Source organism: Heloderma suspectum, chromosome 2, assembly GCF_057233095.1.
Source record: "Heloderma suspectum isolate Gila_16-S chromosome 2, 16-S_ref, whole genome shotgun sequence".
Lineage (NCBI taxonomy): Eukaryota > Metazoa > Chordata > Lepidosauria > Squamata > Helodermatidae > Heloderma > Heloderma suspectum.
The window spans coordinates 307235961-307252313 of NC_139459.1; the positions used below are offsets into that span (position 1 = coordinate 307235961).

Below are 16353 nucleotides of genomic sequence, written 5' to 3' on the forward strand. Positions count from 1 at the left end.
AAGTAAGCCAGCAAAATCCCTGCAGTAACTCAACATCTGTGTCATGAAACCGTGCTGCTGGGATCCTTTGGTGTGTGCTACCAGATAGCACCTCAAGGAGGTCAGGAGCTCTTTACATGGCAGAGCTGTGGACTGTAGTGCTACAAAGATCCTTGCTCAGTAAAAAAATCCCTGATGGGAGATGCTTAAAATTGCCAAAATGTTGCTTGTAAGGCCCAGCTGTGCCTTTAATAACTGCACAAGAGTAAGACATTCAAGAGGTGCCTCTTCTCCCATTGCTGTAACAAGATACAGGAACTTTTGTAAAGTATAAGAGTGGACTATCTCAGGCTCATGTCTGCAAGGGGGCAAAACAAACACCACCCTTATGCACAAGACCACCAGAAAGAGTAGACTTTGTAGGAATATCAGTTAACGCACCCCTCATTTTTCTCCAGACCAACATGGTGGCCAAGGGTGGACACCTGCTGCCATGTGGAGCAGCAAACAGGCAAGTTCTGGTTCTGAGGGAACAGCTCAGGAGGAAGCCTGCCTCCTTCCTCCTCACACACTCTCGGAGAATCTGGCTGGTAAAAAGAAAGCGGCAGATGCTTAGCAGGACAGGGCCACTGGATCACACGATCATTTTCACCTCTGTGTGATGCTCTCTGAATATATTCAGAGAAACTGCTAACAATATACCTGAGGTGGTAACATGTGACAAGGTGAGGTGGCCATCTTAGGTGGCATATTTTGGGTGCCATAAAGGTTACTGGGTGTGTGAAGGCAGTAGGAGGAAGAGACTGACAATGGGTGGAGGAGGGTGGAATTTGCCGTTTCAGCCCAAGTTGGGGGGAAATGCTGAAGCCAAGAGTTTGGGAGCATCCTGGGGCACAAGGATACAGTGACACAGTCACTGCTTTGAAGTGGGGGGTAGATTCTCACAAGTGCAACAGCATATTTTCTAGTTGCTGTGATCATGATAATCATGACTAGGAAAACATACACAACAGGTATAGTCACTCACACACACACACACACACACACACTCCACTCAAAAACGAAAAGTCGTAACCTCAGGGCCACTTATTGAGTAATAGGCTCCTTGAGTCAGCAGATCTCCCGCTTCTTTAGTTATTCCAACTTCCAGCTGGAAAAGATCTGAGAAGGGATTAGTCACTCCTAAAGGCAAGTGCCCAAATGTTATGACTAGGCCTGTTTGTTCAGCATTTCATTGAACTTGAGCTGCAGAAGAGATAAAATGCAGAGGCAAGGGTGAGGGGAAGCAGTTAACTCCAGCAGAATAAACATGCAGATAGCACCACCAGGTTCTGCCTCCCCAGAGGAAAGGCTTAGAGTGGGGCAGGGGGGAGGTCCACTGGAAGCTGTACAAGCAGAATATGGTTTTGTTGGGGGAAAGCAAAATGGGGAACAAGTTCATGGATGTCACTTTGCAAAAGGAATCCTCTTCTAACTGGCATTTTAATGAGCCACGTCAGCAGGCTTCCTTTTATTCCTGCTTTTTTCTTTTCAGTGTGTGTGTGGTGGTGGTGGTGGTGGGGGAACAACTTGTAAACTAGCCAGGAATAGGCACTGTTTTTTCTAGCATTATTTCTGCACTTCCTGTCATGCAGGACAGGAGATACTGAATAGATTTCTCATCCTCGCATCATTATATAGTAAGAACGAAAGAAGAGCCCTGCTGGATCAGACCAAGGGTCCATCTAGCCCAGCAGTCTGTTCACACAGTGGCCAGCCAACTGCCCATGGGAAACCCACAAGCAGGGCAAGATAGCACCCTCCCACCCATGCTCCCCAGCAACTGGTGTACATAGACATACTGCCTCTTAACACTGGAGGTCGCATATAGCTATTAGGAGTAGGAGCCATTGGTAGCCTTCTCCTCCATGAATTTGTCCAATCCCCTTTTTAAGCCATCCAAACTGGTGGCCTTCACTAGTGGTAGTGAATTCCATGCTTTAACTCTGTGCTGTGTGAGGAAGTGCTTCCTTTTATCTGTCCTGAATCTCCCACCAATCAGCTTCATGGGATGATCTCAAGTTCTAGGATTATGAGAGAGAGGGGAAAAAATAGCTCCCAATCCACTTTCTCCACATCATGCATAATTGTGTACACCTCTATCATGTCTGTCCTTATGCAACTTTTTTCTAAGTTAAACAGTTCCAGATATTGTAACCTCTCCTTATTAGGGGAGTTGCTCCAGCTGTTTGATCATTGTCGTTGCCCTTTACTGAACCTTTTCCAACTCCACAGTATCAGCAATCTTTTTTAGGTGCAATGACCAGAACTGTGGTGTGGATCATGGGAGCATAGCAGCCTGTCATTGCAAGCAGGGAGAAGTGGCCAGAGAAGGAGAAAGGGGGGTTGGAGGTAGAACTTATTTGTGCTGGTAGGATGCTCTCATGGGGTATCTATCCTGTCTTTTATCATTCATAAAACCACTACAGTACTGTTTCTAGCCTTCAGAATTGTGAATTAGTTACTCTCTATTCATAATAATATAATAGCTGGAGGGAGCCTAGACAGGGGCAGGAAACAACCCTCTCTCATCCATTGAGCAGCCCCTACCAGGTTGATGATGTTCAGTTCTATTCCGCCCACCAGACCTGGAAGTATGTTGATTCCAAGTGCTGTGTGAGTCTCTGGAGTCTCTGAGTCAGGTCATCAGTCCGCCTAGCCTAGTATTATCAGCACTGACTGGCAACAGCTGTCCAGGATTTCAGTCAGGGGACTTTCTTAGCCCTACCTGGAGATGCCAGGGATTGAATCTGGGACCTTCTGCATGCAAAGCAGGTGCTGTACCACTGAGCTACAGTCCCTCCTCTAGCTTTCATAGGGAACTCAATGTTCTCCCATCTAGGCACTAACCAGGACCACATCCACTTAGCTTCAAAAATGCTATAGCATCAAGTGCTCCCAAACCTATTCAGGGAGCTCAAAGGAAGAACTTTATGCTTTTCTCAGTGGTCTCTTTTATAGCAACTGCTAGAACAGTGGCTGATAAGCTTTCTTTTTTCCCCAGCCAAGTTCATTCTAGGTAACTAGTTCAAATTTAACTAAAATTGGCAAGCACTGAATGCAATTTTGATCTGATGGCTCTGTGTGTGTGTGAACCAAGCTTGATGGTTCACAATCCCAGTGCCCAGACATCCATACTGCATGATCATCACGGAGACCTTTGCAAGACAAATTTGCTGCTTTGTGACAGCAGACTTGCAGAGCAATTAATTGCTTACATGTTGCCATCATTCATACAGTCATCATCTCATTGTGGGAAATTCCTTCCCAAACCCAAATATGCTGATTGGTCCTGAGGAAAACCCATCCACCCAATCAGAATGCATAAAAGATCTTGGGACATCAGATTTGTATTTATTTTTTTCTTGGCTGAGTGGTGAATTGCCACAGCACTCTAGCTCTAAACCAGTTGAACTATTTCAGGTTGTATGAAGGGTTGTGTTACATCTCAGTCTCCCTTTGATGGAGGGGCTAGACCCCTTGTGGGGGGATTGATGTGACTGTTTTTTAGATTTCTTGGTCGATAAAATCACTTATATCTTCCTTGACTTGGACTCTACTGTTGAAACATAATCCACAGCATAGCCTATAGCATAGCAAAGTCTATAGTCTATCCCCAATGACACTGCTGGCTAGGGATGATGGGAGTTGTAGTCCAAGACATCTAGAAGGCATCAGGCTGGGGAAATAAGTAATAATCGTCAGGCCATTTGGCTATGGCAGCCTTCCTCAACCCATGCTGGCTGGGAATGATGGGAGTTGTAGTCAAGCATGTATTTATATACAGTGACTAGCAAATATAACAAACAAATAAATAAGAATTAAAGGATGAATTTGGACTCTGTCATAGTATATCTTTTATGCACATGAACAGTAAATCTTTTAAGTTACTGATTATAATTTGTCATTGTGTCTATATGAGATCTTAATGATATAGGGCGGGATAGAAATGTTTTAAATAAATGTTACGCCTGCTGTGCCTTCTGCAAACATTAACCCTGTGAATGTAGCATGTGGAGAAAGGTTTCAGGATTGCACCCTCTGGTTCCATCCCTGACCTGTGTGCATCCAATTGAAGGCTCTGTATGTATAATCTGCAAAAACCAGGATTCTCAACAGCAAGACAAACTGATGCTCATTCTCTTTATATATGCATGGATCCATTCAGAATTTCTACTCATTGCACATAAGGTTGGGCAGAACTAGCGGTTGTGATCCCAACTCCCAGGCCCCCTGCATTCAGTGTACATACTAGGGATGTACGAAAGTCACTTACCTTTTAGCGAAATTGATTCGAGGTGGGTGGGGAGGCGCTCCGTCCCTCCCCCCCGAAATTCTGGTTGGCCGGCTCCGCTCCGCGGGGATTCTGCGGAGCCGCAGGCCGGCTCCGCCAGCGGCCGGACATCCGGCCGCTGGCTAGCATACCATGTCCCATCAACAGATCTATTACAGCAAGGTCAGAAGGGCAGGCCCTCCATTTGCCAAGGACTGTCCTGTAGTTGTCATCTCTGTAGTGGCTGCTCTGCATCATCAATTGCCAGCCGGAGATGGAGGGATTAGAAAGAAAGTCTTCCATTTTCTTTCAGCTTATTATGAGGGTTGTCACAGCAAGATTCTTATCTCCATAGTTTTCGTTTGCTTTCATTTGTCTTCATTCAGTACAGTTGCTTTATGCAATTTTGATTTTAGTCAGTCACCTACAATGTGTTAATTAATTTATTTATTTATTGCATTTATATCCCGCCTTTTTTCCTCTTGCAAGGAACCCAAGGCGGCTTACATTATCCTCCTCTCCGTTTTATCCTTACAACAACAACCCTGTGAGGTAGGTTGGGCTGAGAGTCTGTGACTGGCCCAAAGTCACCCAGTGAGCTTCCATGGCCAAGTGGGGACTAGAACCCGGATTTATTACCCACCTTTCTACCAAAAAATGGCACTCAAGGCAGCGTACAAAACGATTTCAAATAGATAAAAACAATAAAACACATTAAAATGCAATAAAAACATAACCATTAGAGGATAAAACAGCATTCAACCCACAAACCTGCTTACAAGCCAAAGGCCTTCTTGAATAAAGCAGTCTTTGCCTGCTGGCAGAAGGACAGTAGAGACGGAGCGAACCTAGCCTCCCTTGGAAGGGGATTCCACAGCCTGGGAGCAGTCACCGAAAAGGCCCTCTCTTGTATCGCCACCAAACGCACCTTTGATGGTGACATATCTCTCCCTTATTAGTTTTATGCTCTATTGACTTCTTAAGTATGATCTGCAACACCCCTTCCTCACAAGGATAATCTGCCATAGGAGGTCATGCATACAAAGTGCCTGAATCTATGGCCTATTCATCCTTTCTTGACTCTCCCTTTGAATTCCTGTTAAGACAAGCTTTTGATGTGGCCACATCTTTTCATGTCACCTCCAGACTGGAAGATCAGGTTATTACAACAGAATTATCTGCATCAGGGATGGAGAATCAAAACATGAATGGCAGGAAACACTGAGACATTGGGCTGGTTCACACAATCAAACAGCCCACCATGGCGTGCCTTATTTAAGCCAGGGCCTGCAGGAGAAGCCACCACCACCACCACCACCGGGGAAGAGGCGTGCTTGCCGCCGCTGGGCCTGCTGCTGCCGCCGCTGCCACCACCACCAGGCCTTCCTTGTGGACTTCTGCCTGGCAGACCGCCAGTCCCTGCAGGACCAGGCCCCCAGGTACCGAGCCAGCTGTGCTGCTCCACCTGCCCCTCCCTGAAGGTGCTACAAAAGCTGGCTGGCTGAGGTAGCCTGGGAGAGCCAGGGCCTGCAGGAGAAGCCACCACCACCACCACCACCGGGGAAGAGGCGTGCTTGCCGCCGCTGGGCCTGCTGCTGCCGCCGCTGGGCCTGCTGCTGCCGCCGCTGGGCCTGCTGCTGCCGCCGCTGGGCCTGCTGCTGCCGCCGCTGGGCCTGCTGCTGCCGCCGCTACCACCGCCACCAGGCCTTCCCTGTGGACTCCTGCCTGGCATTTTTAAGGGGATTTTAATTGTTTTGTTTGTTTTATTTTGTTGGGGGGGATTTTGTTGTGTTTTCAGGGGTGGGTAGCCTGCCTGATAGGCGGGAGTGAGGGGGCATGTGTCCACCTGATGGAGGCAGTGGGGGGAGTGTTGGGGGCCAGAACATACCGAGGCTGGGCGGCAGGCACTGGCGGAGCGCTAGGGGCAGGCCATGCCAGGTAAGGGGAACAAGGGAGAGATGTGTAGTATCTGTCCCCTGCTCCGGGCCTGTCAAGAGCCAAAGGATGGCTGGGAGAGGCGTGCCCCCATCTTCTGGCCTTCGTTTGCTGCTCTGCAATGCCAGGTCTGTTACCCAGAAAACCTCCCTCATCCATGACATGATTCTGGATGAGAGTGCAGACCTGGCATGTATTACGGAGACCTGGCTGGCCGAGGCTGCTGCTCCAACCCTTGCAGCCATGTGTCCAGCTGGATTTTCGTATGCACAGCAGCCGAGGGCTGGGGATCGGGGAGGGGGAGTGGCTGTTATCTACCGAGAGTCCTTGGTCTTCACCAGACCCCCTCTCCGGGAGACCAAGGTTGCTGAGTGCATGTACTGGAGGTTGGGCCCGAAGGGCAGTCTGGGGATTCTGCTCGTGTACCATCCACCCCGCTGCACGACTGACTCCCTGGCCGAGGTGCTTGAGGTGGTCTCTGATGTGCGTGTACAGTCCCCTAACTTACTTGTGTTGGGGGACTTCAACATACATTCGGAGGCCATCCTCACAGGAGCACCTCGGGACTTCATGGAGACCATGGCCTCCTGGGAGCTGCACCATATTCTAACTGGGCCCACCCATGTAGCCGGTCATGCACTAGACCTTGTGTTTGTTTCTGGAGAAGCGGGGAGTGATCTGGAAGTCGGGGGTATATCCACCACCCCCTTGTCATGGTCAGATCACTATCTGGTGATGTTGGACTTCTCGGTTCCACAACCCCTCCGCAGGGGTGAAGGACCCATTAAAATGGTCCGCCCCAGGCGTCTTATGGATCCAAATGGATTCCTGAACGCGCTTGGGGATTCTCTGGGGCATGCCAACGGCCACTCGGTCAAGACCCTGGTGGATGGCTGGAATGCCGCAATCACTGGGGCATTAGATCGGGTGGCTCCGAAACGCCCTCTCCCCCTGAACAGGGCTCAGACTGCACCGTGGTTCAATCCTCAGTTACGAGCTCTGAAACAGGAGGTGAGACGGCTAGAGCGCCGGTGGCGGAAGTCTCGCTCCAAAGACGATCAGACACGGGTTAGAGCTATATCTTCAGCCTATCACGTGGCGGTGAAGGCAGCAAAAAAGGAATATTATGCTGCCTCCATCGCGTCTGCAGAGTGCTGCCCCAGGAGGCTGTTCCAAGTGGTCCGGAGCCTGGTCGGTCCTGTGGCTCCGGAACCACTGGAGCATTCTAAGGCCTCCTGTGAGGCTTTGGCAAGGCACTTTGCAGATAAAATTGATCAGATTAGGTGTGTTACTCTGCACACTGTGGATACAGTTAGTGAGCAAGAGGCGGCCTGTGGCAAACCGGTTTTGTGGGATCGGTTCCAGCTTCTTCCTCCTGATGAAGTGGACAAGGTGCTTTCATCTGTAAGGCCGACCACCTGCTTACTTGATCCTTGCCCATCTTGGCTCATTATGAGCTGCAGAGAGAGACTGGGTGAAGGGATCAGGGCGGTGGTGAAAGCCTCCCTTGAGGAGGGAGTGATGCCATCAGCCCTCAAGGAGGCAGTGATAAGACCGCTCTTAAAGAAGCCCTCCTTGGATCCTCAAGTTCTGAACAACTTTCGCCCAGTCTCAAATCTGCCATTTTTGGGCAAGGTGATTGAGCGGGTGGTGGTGGTGCAGTTGAAGGCACACTTGGAAGAAACTGATTATCTAGACTCATTTCAGTCGGGCTTCAGGCCTGGGCATGGGACAGAAATGGCCTTGGTCGCCTTGGTGGATGATATGAGGAGGGCTCTGGATAGGGGTGAATGCTCCTTCCTTGTTCTCCTCGACCTCTCAGCGGCTTTTGATACCGTTGACCACGGTATCCTCCTGGACCGCCTGGAGGGGTTGGGCATTGGAGACACCGTATTGCGGTGGTTCCGGTCCTTCCTCTCCGGCAGGTACCAGAGGGTAGCACTGGGAGAGGAGGTTTCGGACCCGTGGTCACTTACTTGTGGGGTGCCACAGGGTTCCATCCTCTCCCTGATGCTATTTAACATCTATGTGAAGCCACTGGGGGCTATCATCAGGAGGTTTGGGGTGCAGTGTCATCAATATGCGGATGACACACAGCTCTACCTCTCATTCAAATCTTCACCAAGGTTGGCCGTAGAATCCCTGTCCAAATGTCTGGAGACGGTGAGTGGCTGGATGGGGAGGAATAAGCTGAAGCTCAACCCTGACAAGACCAAGGTACTTTTGGTGGGAGACAAGAGGAGGCTGGGGGATGTTGACCTGGTGTTGAATGGGGTACAGCTACTCTTGAAAGACCAGGTCCGCAGCCTGGGGGTCATTTTGGACTCCCAGCTGTCCATGGAGGCTCAGGTGTCAGCTGTGAGCCGGACAGCGCTGTATCAACTCCATCTGATACGGCGGCTGCGCCCTTTCCTTCCCGACCATCTGCTCCCATCGGTAGTACATGCACTGGTCTGCTCTCGTTTGGACTACTGTAATGCGCTCTACGTGGGGTTACCCTTGAAGACGGTTCGGAAGCTGCAGCTGGTACAGAACGCGGCAGCTCGCCTGATTAAAGGCAGCCGCCGGCGAGATCACATCACTCCAGTGCTGAAGGAGTTGCACTGGTTACCAGTTGTTTTCCGGGCCAAATTCAAGGTGTTGGTTTTGACCTTTAAAACCCTATATGGTTCCGGCCCAGCCTATCTTAAGGAGCGCCTCCAGCAACACCAGACAGGCCGCTTAACAAGATCAGCCTCGGATGGCCTTCTCTCTGTCCCATCAGCCAGGACAGCTAGACTCGTGGGGACGAGGGAGAGGGCATTCTCTGTGGTGTCCCCCACTCTGTGGAACTCCCTCCCTAGGGAACTCCGTCATGCCCCCTCTTTAATGAGCTTCCGTCGTGCATTAAAAACGTGGTTGTTCAGGCAGGCATTTGGGGTGGGTTAGGGTATTTAAAAAAAAAAAAATTATGGTAAAATTTTATTGTTTTAAATTGTTTTATGGGGGTTGTACATCGCCCAGAGTGGCTGGGTGACCAGTCAGATGGGCGATTAATAAATTTAATAAATAAATAAATAAATTTAAGCCATGGTGGCCTGCAGCATGTGCAGTTGGCCATTTTGAATATTCAAGCCACAACTGCGGCTTGTACCATCCAAATCTGGCAGGGATGGGTTGTGTGAGAGTTAAACAACCCTCACGTAACGCATGACGCCGCAATCTACTGTGTCTTATTTAAGCCACGGTGATCGTGTGAACCAGGTCATTGTCTTGGGAGTGAAGATGACCCTTTTGGCTGGAGATAAAATATCAAAGAGATGTAAAAGTGCCAGATGCCAAAGAGAAGATACACACACACACACACACACACACACACACACACCCCTTCCTGATGGTTGTCAGTTTCAGTTTTTATATAGCTCCAAGGCACTCCAAATTCCTTACTATATATATATAAAAGGTCAGAGATAGGCAGAGATAATAAATATTCAATTTTATTATGAATTGCTGCTGAGTGACTGAAAACAGTAGCATTTGTTATGATTAAGAATGAAACTCCTAACAAAGCACAGGGCTCCAGCATCATTTTGGATTATAAGAGAAAGACAGGGTTTAGACCTCTTTTCATGTAAGAGTCTGGGAGCTTCCACAATGAGCCAGAGGGTGCTTTCGGTCTGTTAGTCCTGGAGAGTAGGCAGCCAAATGCCTACAAAGTACGGGCCTCAACAGGAACAGGACAGGAGCTGGGATGGAACTCTGGGGCTGCTCCCAGGTTGCAATCTAGAGATGTTGCATTTTCTGCCCTTGATTGGCCCTTCTGCCTGTCCCCACCTTCTGTAGGAGAGACACAGGCTGGGTTCACACTACACGTTAACCCACACTCGGTGGTTGAGTGTGGGTTGTTGTTGAACCATGGGTTAGCATCTTTTTTGAACCCAGGACATTTCTGCAGGGTGGCTTGTTAACCATGCAGTGTGGCTTATTTTTCTCGAACAAGCCACCTTGAGAATCCATGGCTTGTTGTTGAGTTGTTCAGGGTGGTTAACAAGCCACCCTGCGGAAAATGTTTTGGATTCAGGCAACACATTAACCCACAGTTCAACAAACAACCCAGAGTTCAACAACCCACGGTTCAACAACAGCCCACACTCAACCACTGAGTGTGGGTTAGCGTATTGTGTGAATACATCCATTGAATCTCACTTGTTATAGCACTCAGGTAAGGAACCTGTAAGCAGGTCTGTTGGGTTGGATGCAGTTTTTATTCAGTTGTTGCTGTGTTTTTAATTAGGTTTTAATGTATTTGTTTTTATTACTATTTTAATCACATTTTATTTCTGATTGTAAGCTGCTTTGAGTTCCATTTTTCTTGGTAGAAAGGCAGGGCACAAATCAAATAAACAAACCTGGCAATCCTAGCTGGACCAGATGCTCACAGGAGGGCCTAAACCAGCCATCCCCACCCTGGTGTCCTCCAGAAGTTTTGGACTACAACTCCCACCATTCCTTGGCCATGCTTGCTGGGGCTGATGGGAAATGAAGTCCAAAACATCTGAAGAGCCCCAAGCTGGGGAAGGCTGGCCTAAGCAAGCAGCACCACATAAATGGCACTCAGGATAATCAACCAGAAGCAGAGTCGAACACTGGCCAGGTATGGTAGGCAGCAAATAGACAGGCAGGCCTACACGGAAGTTGGAAAATTGGGGCAAAAGCAAGCAGATGGAGAGACTAGGAATTAGCCACCCAGCCAGAATTTTACTGGCCTGCCTAGAATTTTATCCTCTTGGACAGTTGTGACAACTGACTCCATTTGTTATGAGCAACTGGTGTTTCTGCCTTCCTTTTCAGAACCTGCTTTTGCAGTTGGCCATTACCACTTTCCAGGCAGCAGCACTCTCCATCTTTTGCTGTGAAAGAGAGCTAAGACACCAGCCTGCTTCTTAAGATTTATTGGTCATGTAAAAAGGTGCCATGAATTAACGGTAGATGCACACCTTAGAGTAGGAAACACTGAAATTCCATATAAAGATGGTGGGAGCCCATTGGGACAAGCTCATGCTATCAGCTTTGTTGCCGATGGACAGATATCCAGTGGCTCATAGGGACACAGAGATGTCAATCAAGCTCCTAAAAGAAAAGCAAGGCCTGAAACAGAAACAACTGCAAAACAATTAAACCCTTCAGGGGGGCTGGGTATTTTCGAAGCTTTCAGACAATTCAGTAAGCCATCATGATAGTAGGCAGCATGAGGATCAGAACTGATCATTCTGGAGCCATTGTCTCTACTGGAAAGTGTTGCTATCCAGGTAGACTAGAAACTATCCCAGGGGTCCCCAATGTGGTACCTGTGGGTGTCATGGCACCCATGGGCACCTCCAATGGCACCCGTGAAGGGGTCCCCAATGTGTCGCCCATGGGCAGTCACAAAATCCCCCCCCCCATTTTTTTATATATGTACATGGATTTGTATATATCCATAGCAATGAGTGCATATGAAATGCACACAACGTTCTAGCAATTATACATGGGCTTCAACAAAAATAGACCAAATATCCAAATAAGTATCCATTTGAAAGTGGTGTCTATATGCCACCTGTTCAAACACTGAAAGTGTTGTAAGGTCCTCAATCCATTGCATTAGAGGTGGTGAATGTTTATCCTTCCAATGATGTAATATCAGTCTTTTAGCTGTCAAAAGGGCACAGAGAATCTATGTATGCTGGCCATTTGTTAATTTCCATGAAACAGGTAAATAATTTAAAGGAGTGTGTACATCTATGGATATTAAAGCCTGTTCCAGTACAAAATTTATCCATGTAATAACCTCCTCCCCAAAAGAAGCAACTACTGGACATTGCCAAAATATATGTTTAAAAGAAGCATTGGCTGTATTGCACTTCCAGCAGTTAGCCAAATTAGATAATTCCTTATTAAAGAGACATTGCAGTGTCCACTAGATATGAAACACACATTTTTGCTGAATAAGACGCAGCCTAGGAACCATAGACATGTCCGGTAGATGCCAAAGCGGTTATCTACTGATTAGGCATTTTGCGATGGTGCCCAGAGCAGTTTCTCAGATTCCCAAATGTGCCCATGGGGACCCCTGATCTATCCTCTAATAGAATCTGCTCTCTACTTGACTCAAAACAAGTATCGGGGGGGTGGGGGGGAGATGGATAAATAGGAATGGGTAAGAATTTTGTTTCACTTTGGTTTTGATAAGAATTCGCCAAAATTTGCAAAGTTCTTCATGTTTGGGAGAAAAAGAACTTGAGATTTTAAAAGTTAAAATGCAGAAGAAAGCAAAACTTACTGATTCACCCATCCATGAGGGTAAATGAATTAATCCATTTTAAAGTGTTTTAAATTGTTATTTACATTTAAATTTACACATGGCCCTCAAGGCAGCTTGAAATGAAACTTATTGCACAACGCTGGACCACTTCCAGTTCATTTGAAAGATAACACCATATACACAACAGAACCCAGTACAGTCCTGACTCAATTATAGGCCAAGGTAAATAAATAAGTCTTTATGGCCTGCTTGAAGACCTTCAAGTTGTAGAACACTCTAGTAAAGTAACCCTATAGTTATTAGCATGCAACAATTTGCAATGGATATCACCCAAATCCAAGATTTCTCTCTCTATATAATAACCAGTTCATCCTTTACTAGCATCATGCTCTAGTACAAGGGTGAGGAACCTGCACCCCTCAGTATAGTTTTGTGCAGCCTGAAGAGATGGGGGGTGACAGAGAGAGAGAGGGTGAGAGGGAAGGACAGGGTGGCACATATCCTGCAGAGTTATAAACTACACCCACTGTTTTCCCTGCCGCTATGTGCTTTGACCCCATCTGTTGCTGACATGTGGCCCCTGATAGTTTATAATCAACCCGAGGGAATGTGTTCCTTGACAGAAAAAAGTGTGATAATGAAAATAGCAAGAATGAGTGTGTGCTTGGAATCAGTTGTAATGAAATATTGCAATAAGAAGTGCTATAGAAATGTTGAATCACATGTATATTATTACTAAAAAATGCCTATCATGATGGGCAGAGTAGAAAGAGAGCAAGGAGTCCTGAGGGGGGCAGTAATATATCTCTGTGAGGTATGTGCATACAGCATACCTTGTATCCCTGTGAGATGGAGCCTGATAAAAGCTCAGTGGGGACATTGATGTAAAATGTCCACTCCCCGGTTCTCAGATGTTACTGCCAGCTGCTCCACTGATGTTCTTTAATGTTTTGATAGCACACAGGAGAAATAGCCAGAAATGTGCTACCTTAGCTAATGTGTTCCATATATCTTTTGTTTAAAATTATTCTCATGTGCCACAAGCCTTTGGATGGGTGTAAGGTAGAAATGTAAACAGTTCTTACCTCTAGACACATTAGAGGTTGCCTTGGTGGTCCCTAGAGCTACATAGAATCAGAATCATAGCATCATAGGGTTGGAAGGGGCCTACAAGACCATTGAGTCCAACCCCCTGTTCAATGCAGGAAGCTTGATTCCCAGGCGGTCTCCCATCCAAGTACTAACCAGGGCTGACCCTGGTTAGCTTTCGAGATCAGATGAGATCAGGCACATCCAGCCCTTTGCTCATGTGGGGTGCCCTATGGGATGCCCTCCCAAGTGAGATCAGGCATACTCTTATGGTACTTTGTTTTGGGCCTTTGCGGAAGACTTTTCAAGTGAGCATTTCCTGACTGACTAAATTCCAGCCACTGTTTTATTGATATTTCTGCTTTTATTGTAAAATATTTGGATTTTACTTTGTTGTACACTGCTCCAATATCTCTCGATGTGGAGCGGTTTATAAATTCTATAATAAATAAATAATAGTACACTAGGGTGGTCACTTGCTCATTTTTGGTCACTTGCTCATTTTTGGTCACTTGCCAAAAAAGAGGAAACGCATCACCAAAAAGGCGACAAACGAGGGCGTTTGCTAATTGATATACATGAATGCAAATTTAGAAATCATTACTATCACTTAAATAGAAATACAATACATCTTGCGGGGATGTACATCATAGTGGGGAAGCCTGGACCGGGCGACCTGTGTGCCTTCCTCAGTCTGTCTCCAGGTGCTAAGTCTTGATAGGCAGCTTCAAGGCCTTTTTGCTCTTCGTTCTGATGGTTCTGTATTTTTAAAACAGGCTTGGACTGGACAGCCCTTCAAATAGAAGATGGAGGATGCCTTCAAATAGAGGACTGTCCTCTGTGAAGTAGGACGCATGACCACGCTAGTTCTGTGCAACTGTTGCCTTTAGGTTCAACAATAAAGAGGAAAGGTGAATTTCATGCACCCATGCCAGCATTCAAATACCCATTCATGAGCATGTGACTCTTTGAGTTTTGAACTTCAGAAGGGGAAATCTCAGTTCCCGATATATTCATCCAGTGGTTTTGAATTCATATTTAATTTCAGCACTTCTCTGTCAACAATGGAATGGTGCTATCTGAGCTGAATAAGCCGGTCTGCTCGCCTTTGTTTCCATTGACCAAGCTGGGCCAGGCACGTGGGCTGAGTAAACTTGGTCACTGGCCTTTAATTCCATTGATCGCAAGAATGCCAGGCACCTGTGCGAAACAGAACAGGCCGTTTGCACATGGTTCCATTCATCAGGGGAATGCGGACAGCTGGCCGGAAAGGGGCTGTGTGTTGTTTTCTCATGCTTTCATTGATCCGGGAATGTGTGAGCACCTGCATTGCTTACACAGGCTGGGCAGTTTGCCCACTGCTCCCATGAGCAAGAGACATCTCCGGTTTGGACCCTGGTCCGTTTGCAGATCTGCGTCCTCAAAAGAGATTGTGAAGAAGATGGGGAAAGGGGCAACAGTGATCTTCTTTGAGCAGCAGAAGGAATGCATAAAACTCATTACAGGCCTTTCTGCAATGCTCTTCCAGGCATGATGCTTCCCTAATGCCCGCATCAAGCAGCTGATTTCCATTATTTGTTACAGGGTTTGTCTCGCATGCATTCTTGGTGCATAGTGGAGGTAGTGACCAGGCACCTAAACCTCCAGAAGCTTCTTCTTGAAAACAATAAGAAATTGGGAAAATGTTTTACACAGAACAGCTTCTTCTTTTTTTAATGCCCCACAAAAGGGAGGGGTGGGGAGAGACAATGTCTACTATAGAAATGCTTTCACTTCACTGATAGAGTTCCAGATGGAGACTGCTGCTGTATAAAACACAGGGGGAGTGACAGAACTCAGTGGTTTCTGAATCTGCAAAGCATTGGGGGTGCACAAGCTGCAGCCCTTGGCCACTTCCTGTGCTTTCCCGAAGCTGGCAGGACCCACCTTCTTTTCCCCACATCCCAGCTGATCAACTAGGCTGTGAGGGAGGACTTTGTTCTGTCTAAGCATGCATAGGATTGCACCCTAATTGCTCTTTATTTAATTAACTGTCTAGTTAATTTCTTTTACTTAATGTTTTATTTTTAAAAAATTTAAATCCCAGAGCTTAATGTTAGGGAAAAATATGTAACTCTTTTGTAGTGTCTTTGAGCACTATTTGCATAGGAAAAAATAAGAAACTTTAACAATCTTTCTTGATCCCTATAAAATCCACCACAAATGTTAATTTATAGTCTGATCATCCTTTTAATTACAATAGAAAACAAGTATGTATTACCAATGCACGAAGAGCTTATTTGAAATAAAAATGCAGAGTAAGTATCCATAAATACGTATTTAAAATATGTATATTTTATATACATATACAATATGTGTGTGTTACACACACACAATACACACACACACACAATAGTTGGTGAACTGGGAAGTATATTATTTTATCAGTTGTAGTCTCCTACACATTTTCTGTAGGTATTTTTGAGGCATCTGAGAAAATGCATATATACCGTATGCCACTATCAGACAAAGGGCCTTTTCTGCTGTGGCACCCTGCTTGTGGAATGAGCTTGCTAGAGAGGTTTGCCTGGTGCTCTTTCTAGCACCAGGTGAAGACCTTTTTAGTTTCCCAGGAATTTTAGCATTCTAGTCTTTTAGCTCTGCTGTTTTAAATTTGTTGTTGTTGTTGTTGTTCAGTCGTTCAGTCGTGTCCGACTCTTCGTGACCCCATGGACCATAGCACGCCAGGCCTTCCTGTCCTGCGCTCTTTCCCGGAGCG

General features: G+C 46.7%; 1 protein-coding gene across 1 annotated transcript in view; it reads left to right on the top strand.

Annotated features, from left to right (window-relative positions):
- The window catches only part of LOC146354936 (netrin-4-like), a 106836-nt gene that overhangs the window by 30018 nt on the left and 60465 nt on the right, over positions 1–16353 (top strand). The gene's annotated exons all lie outside the window — the stretch shown is intronic.